The sequence below is a fragment of the Helianthus annuus genome, chromosome 16, assembly GCF_002127325.2.
Source record: "Helianthus annuus cultivar XRQ/B chromosome 16, HanXRQr2.0-SUNRISE, whole genome shotgun sequence".
NCBI lineage: Eukaryota > Viridiplantae > Streptophyta > Magnoliopsida > Asterales > Asteraceae > Helianthus > Helianthus annuus.
The window spans coordinates 108,651,624-108,659,541 of NC_035448.2; positions in this window are offsets into that span (position 1 = coordinate 108,651,624).

Sequence of the window (7,918 nt, forward strand, 5' to 3'; positions counted from 1 at the left end):
CGGATCTTAAAAGACACCAGGCTAGGTTTCACTCGTAAGATTCTTTATTTAGGCAGATCAATTTAAAAGGAATGGTTTTTGATCTATTTCATTTATATTAAAACAAAACTCATAACATACATTCCATAATCTCAAATACAATCACATATTGCCCTAAATGGGTCTTTCAAATAGTACATACCTCTATGGAGGTTTAAAATAAGTGACAAGTCCACGCAGGGACTAACATAAAATAAGTGTCCATGCAAGGACTAAAAGATAAGTCCACGTAGGGACTGAAATACGATAAGTGTCAACGCAGGGACTTCTTTCAAAGTAGAAATTACATTAGTACAACTATTAAGGGCTAGTGGTCACGTTTCTTCTTTTTGCCCTTTAGTAGGTTCGCCAAGCCTTTGAGAAATCCTCGGTGGCTCTTTTTCTCTTCTTCGAACTCTCTCTCCACACGATCTAGTCGATGGAGTATCTCTTCCTGTTCAGGAGGAGAGAATCGTGGTTGTGGCGCTCGTTGCGGAACTGGAGGTCTGGGAGGTATTGGATACCCATGAGCTGAGTAGTCCGGAGCTCCCATGTTTCCATGAGCTCCGTCAGGATAGCGTGCATTATATCTAGCCGACACCACATATGGGTCGCGCTCATAATTGTAGTTGTATTGTGCTTGTGACGGTTCGAACGGGTTGTAAGCCGTTGGACCCGTGTAAGCAGGTATGGGTTGGTCATACCCAAATGGTGGCGAATTTGGTGCAGCTGGTGCGGAGTTCGCCTCCTGTATAGGACTTGAAGGTCCTTCTTCTTGTAGTGGCGGATAGTGGCTACTACTAGAGTGTCGAGGGGTGCTGAAGTGGATACCCCCTCCTCCTCGTGTGGACATACGAGCATTTGTCCTCCTACGCCTTGGCGGATCAGGCATTACTGGTTGCGCCGGTGGCGGAGGTGGTGGCGTAACTGCCACAAAGCGTGAATCCTCAGAGGTATCCTGTGGATGTCGCGGTTGTTGTGATGTCTGTTGAGGTGGTGTGTAGTACCACTCATGTCGGTCGAACAACGCTTGGAAACTATCTGGTCCCTGATAGGGTGTGCCATGGAAGGACGACCCATCGGAGACTTCTATCGGATGCGTGGGCGTACCACGAGCAGGTTCTGTCGGATCAGTATCTTCGTCCATATGATCCTCGGAGAAGTGATCTTGTGGCCCCAATGGAACAAAGCCTGAAGGTTCCTGTATGTAGTCAGCTGGATTAAACTGACCTATGAAGTATGGAGTAGGGTCGTCATAATTCCGGTGCGATACCGAACGTTGTAGGGGTATGAAGGAAGGCTGTGGGTTGTTGGGATCATTTTCTGAGTTTGGCCCGAAGGAGTGCCGGTACGATGGCGTCGAGCTGTGCGAGGTGGAATGCCTCGCAGGTTCGTAAAGATCTCTTCGTCGTTGTGGTTCTTCACTCCTTGTCATTGAAGGAGGTCTTGTACCTGACGGTCCAGCTTCGTGATCGTGATGTGTCACGATATCTCCTCTGCCTCTTCTTCCCCTTCCTCTTCCTCGGAATATTACAGGTGGCATGTCTCCTGCTTTATAAAACTTTAAATACCAATAATAAAAGAAAAAGACAATATTGGAATAACAATTCGAATTTGTCCTAAGTTCTTGTCTAAACTCAAGTATGTGCAATTGTGTCATTGAGATTAAACACATTAGGATAGTGTTTAATTCACTCAATGTTGGCTCTGATACCAACCTGTCACACCCCGGTTTCCACGTGTATCACCGGTGGGCCCGGTGGGGGATTACCGTGACGTAGTTGGCAACAATATAGTCAAACCACACAATTATATAAATGCACAGCGGAAGCTTAAAGATAAATAAATACTTCAACCTCTGGTTGTAATATCAAATGTATTACAGAAGTCGAATATATCCACAGCGGATCAAAATAATAATAAAATATTGTTCATTCAGATACGGCATCGAGTTTGCGAGACTATTCGTGATGCTTAGGAAGCTAATACCAGCCAATTTCGTATAGTACCTGCACTTAATCTTTTGGGGAAAATACATCAGTTTACACTGGTAAATACATTCAACTGACACATTTGAAAATGTTTATTAAAATTGATTTGAATGCACAAGGCACAAACTCTTTTATAACTTGGGAAAATTATTAAAATCTTGTGAACGTTTTACATGTTCTTTTATGCGTTCAGTAGCCCGGGTCGTGCCGGGTTAAAGATTTATAGAGACACCACATTGCGTAAAACTGTAGTATAAAAACCAACGGCTACGTCTTTTAATTTAATGTCGACAATGTATACCGGGTGTACGCCTACACCGGGATGTCGATGGTCGTGGCCATTTCGTAAAATGATGCCAAGGATATCCGGGACAACGGTCATTAAACCCCCCAAAGGCTTTTAAGAAACAAAACTGTTTAAATGAGCCGATCATATTATTTAATTAACCACTTAAGCGATGGAAAAATATAATGCTCAATCAAGCGGTATTAACATACCGTAACCCAAGCCCGTATAGGGGAAATAAGTTAAAGTATTTACCTTTGCAACTATTATTCCTTAGTTTGATTAAATCACCGATAGCTTTTACTGGGCTCCTAATCTGGAACGAAGGTTTTAATTAACCTCTTAGAATCCTAACGGGTCTTTATATTGGTCGTAGCCTAGACCGGTTGGTTCCGGAATATAAATATGGTTTAATCGCGCGAAAAGGCGAAAACCGAGAATGGAATGTGATTCTTCCCCAAACAAGTTCAGAGACTTGTTTTATATGGGTTCAAGGTTCACACTCTGGATTTTGGGGTTCAAATAATATAATTTGACCCGTATCGACTAATTTATGAAAACTAGTTTCATAAGCCGAACCGTGCGCGCGATAGGCGAAACGGTTAACCATGAGAGTCTTACGCTTATTTCCTAAGTCAATATGCCTTAAAGAGGTTATGGTATCAGTAGGATACATTTCGTGATGCCCGTAACGAGTTTAAGTTAATACTACGCCCCGTAGGGGTTTTCCGGTTATTTTAAAGACTTTTAAAGAGCTTTTCGAGTTCTACAGGAAATCTGAGTTTCCCAAACATTTTATAAAGTCTAAAATACTTTATTTACTATTTAAAATCAGTAGCAACTGGAATCGGGTCAAAAGACCTTGTAGAACTCAAGTTTTGGCCGAAAAGGGCATATTCGGTATTTACCGAACCGTAGCCATAACCGCAGGTTATGAGCAAGGTAAAAATTATTAAAAATCTCTAAAATTCCCAAAATATTATTTTATAACAGTGGGTAAAAGTTTTGGTGACGAAATCTTGGTTTAGATAGGTGTTATGCTAATTGCGCCTTTTATTACAAAAGTTTATTTTAATCGCGCTATTTAGCATAACTCTCATTCTAGACCTCGGATTGACGTGAAACTTTAAGGACATGCTTATAATTTAATAAGCAAGGTTCTGGTCCGTTCACATGTCCGAAATACTCGTTTTATTTTCAAAGTGGCGTTACGGACAACTTTTAGGCGATTAACGGAAATGCGCAAAAGACTCGGATAACTCGTGAACCGATCACAGATGTTTGTACCATCATGTAACCTGGTCCTAAGAGAGTCCTAAGGCATATCTATACCTCACTATAACGGGTCAGAACTGAAGTCAAAGCAAAAGTCAAACTTTTGCGACATTCGGCTCCGAACCGGGTCAATATAGCAAATGGTCGATTCAAACGAGCGCAAACAAGTTTACATACTTATTATCATGTTTTATGATTATCAAAACAGGTTTCATAGCATATACATTACAGATTATGTACAAAATGGCAAAACGACTTTCTGTTGACTTTTTAAGTGCGCGTTTGACTCGATATTTGACATAGTTAGAGTGGTGATCAGAGGGAACTCTTTTAGGGGTTTATTACCCACATAAATACCAACTCAAAACTACTTTTGATCCGACAATTCACTGGACCATTTGTGAATTATCGTTATGACAACCGTTAGTTACGACGGTTGAGTTTATAAGCTAAATCTATGGAAATATAAGACCAAAATGGATTTGAACGACTTACAGAAGTTGTATCTTGCTTAGAGAGCAGAGAGGAATGCTTGAGAGCTTTGGAATGATCAGTAGTTGAGTGTTTGAGTTGTGTGAATGTTATGAGATCAATGTGGCTATTTATAGTGCAATAAAGCCCTCAAGATCATTACACAACAACCTACACTGATCATGGATGATGGGCAGGTGTCCCATAGAGCTATGGGTCGAGTATAGGGTGCCCATGCCTCATTTATTGGCGTTTTGATCGTTCACAAGCTCAAAAGGCAAGAAACTACAAACATTCTGCATCTGGGCGTCTAATGTGGCCCGCATGGAGAATCCATGCTGCTTTTACGCGGGTCGCCTGATGTGTAAAGATCAGACGCGTATCTCAGGTGGCTCGCGGCCCGCCTCAACTTAACCCGAAACTTCACGCGGGTCGCGAGAGGTTAGATTTCCAGAAATTTTAAATCTTTTGTAATGATTATCAGAATCTGGTAATTAATAACGAAATCTTTCGTAATGATTTACCTGACCTTTCGGGTTTGAAGGGGTAACTTTGCGGTTTGGCCCTCGGTTAATTACGACTAAGGACCTCGTGTTATTTACCCGCGTTGTTAAGTCCCCGGTTAGTTTATTAATTATTCAGAAAGCCTTAACTTTCATTATTGACGCTTTTAACCCTTCTTATACGAATTCGTTTATAACTTTCTCGTTTTAAAACGGAACTTCGCGGAGTTTATACAATATGTTCTAGTGAGCGTATAATACTGTTACAAAGCCTCAGGAGCGTTAAAGGGTCACTCAGAGGTATTATTAAACATGTTGACACAGTTAACCCCTGTAGCTTGTGATCTCTCACTTTCTTCCGCGTTTCGCTTCCGTACAATCCATGATTTATTCGTTTGAAGGTACAAGCACCATTTAGGGTTACTATACAGTATATTTACCCTTGTTTGACGTTTATAACCCTCGAATTTATATACTTTCAAGGTTTGTCAATATTAGTCCTTTATTTAATATCAATGCCACGTGTAAACAAATGACACGTGTTAACACGTTATTGGACACAAAAATTCGAGGTGTTACAGCATACATCTTAAAAGGATGTTTTGACATATACATCATGTTCGACGATTATTAGCCATGATTCATTCTGATCATTTAGGCTAAATAAGGGGTTTGGAAATTCCCAGTATAAGGATGACAAATGTGATTTTATCGCATCACTGTTGTCAGGAGTGTTAACATGTTTATCAAGGAATTGAATCTCTTTTAAACAGGTTTTACCATCATAGCTAGGTCTTTACTGACATTCAAGCTAGGTTATACCTTTTAAGATTCTTTTTAATATATTCATTGGCAGAAAAGGAATGATATTTATTTTATTCAGGATTTTCATTATAATTATCCTAAATTTATTTAAAATATAACTATGGCACAAAAGGCCAAGTCACAAGGGCAACTTTATATTATAACCCATGATTTTGTAAAACCGGGTATTTAGGCTTTGAACATCGTTTATTGCCTTTTCTTGACAGGGAGTTGTAGGCTACGACTGTCTTTTGTCTTATATGACAATGAATATGGCCCGTAAGCATTACATCCTTAATGGATGCTTTATTTACCAAATAAGAAGGATTTCGGGAGAATCCAGTATAAAGATGAATTATGTGATTGAATCACATCTACCAGGAATGTTAACATGTTTACAGGTGTTTACAAGGATTTGAATCCTTAGAATAGGCTTATAGGAAATTACTAAAATTTATAACCCATGGTTTTTCACCGAACGGCTGTTTACCTCATCTGACCTTGCCATGTAGCTTTAATTGCCACGTAAAGAAACAATGGACAAGGTTTATTTTAGAAGGTTTTACAGTATTATGATTTATTAACCATGGTTTTAATAGCCATTTTTTGGTTAATTTGTTAATTATTTATATATATTCAGGACCTTTATTACAGTTTTAATATTGGCACAAAAGCCCTAGTCACGTAGACAAGTTTAATTTATAACCAGGATTCTCACAGAATCGAGGTATTAGGGTCTGAATCCAAGTTCATTACCCTTTCTAGACAGTGAGTTGCAGACTTCCACTGTCTCTTAGTCCCAGAGGACGTTAATTATTACCCGTAGGCACTTCATCCTTAAGGGATGGCTATATAATTACATGGAATTTAAATTATCCCAATTTTAAAGATGGCCTATGTGATTTTTACTGCATCACAATTTGCCCAGCATGTTAACATACTTTCAGATGTTAACAAGATTTGGAATCTTTTGCGAAGGTTTTACCATCTTGGCCATGTCTGCAATGACATTTAGGCTAGGTTTTACCATCTTGGCCATGTCTGCAATGACATTTAGGCTAGGTTTTACCTTTAAGATTCTTTTTAATATTTAACGCAGAACAATCCTAAATTGAGATGTTAATAAGGATCTGAATCTAATTGAGGAACTACCATCTTGGCCCTGTCTTAGAACGACACCTGAGCTAGGTCTTGTCCTTTTTAGATTTTGCCATTTTACTATAATGGTAGATCTTATAATAGGAATGTTATTTTAAATCTAACCATTCCACTAAAATTTAAACAAATACATGGTTGCCCTAAACGGGACTTCTACAAAAATGACTTGCCCAAGCAGGGGCTAATCAGAAAAATAACAAAGGAAACAAATCAAGGACAAAATAAAACGAATTGGGATTAGTCCTAAGTTCTTGTCTAGACTCTAGAATCAAGAAAAGTGCAATTGTGTAACTGAGATTAAACACAAAAGGCTAGTGTTTAATTCACTCAGTGTTGGCTCTGATACCAACCTGTCACACCCCTATTTTCCACGTGTCACCGGTGGGCCCGATGGGGGTACCGTGACGTAGTTGATATCGTCATAGTCAAACAATACAATATTTAAATGCACAACGGAAGAAAAAGATAATTATATTACAATCCGATATAAAGTAATATCCAAGTATTACAAACGGAATGTAAAGGATCCACAGGCGGATCAAAATAAAGAGGAAACTTATTCAACAGACTTTAACATCTAAGCTTGCGAGACTTCTATTTGATGCTAGAAGAGACCAGCCTATTACGCGTAGTACCTGCACTTAGTCTTTTTGGGAAAATACGTCAGTTTACACTGGTAAATATAATTTAACTGACTCATTTTGAAAATGTTTTAAAAATTGATTTGAATGCCCGCGGCACAAAACTTTTTATAACTTGGGATAATTATTTGCTTAATAATCTTGTAAAAGAATTACATGTTTGTTATGCGTTCAGTTGCCCGGGTCGTACCGGGTTAAAGATTAATAGACACACCACTTAATATAATTCCGCCGCGGGACTTCTCTCGTCCGACGATTATACTTCATTGAAATGCACTATGGGTGTACGCCTACACCCGTGTGCTAAGGTCGTGGCCATTCTTTGAATTATGCCAAGGATATCCGGGACATGGTCATTAAACCCCCAAAGGCGTTAAACAAACAAAACAGCATTTTTAAACGGGTTAATTTGACAACACTTAGCCATCAACTGGTTAAGGTCAATTCCCTGACCAAGCGGTATTTTATATACCGTACCCCAAGCCCGTATAGGGAAAATAAGTTAAACGTATTTACCTGAGCAAATTTATACAATTTATCCCAGCCGTATACCACCAAGCAAGTACAGATAGCTTTTACTGGGCTCCTAAATCTGGAACGAAGGTTTTTAATAACCTATTAGAATCCTAACGGGTCTTTAAATAAGCCTATGCTTAGACCGGTTAGTTTTCAAAAGGAAGACACGGTTCAAACGTATGATAAAGCGAAGACCGGTTTAGAATGTGGTTTTGACCCGACAAGCTTGTATGCTTGTTTAATATGGGTAACTTA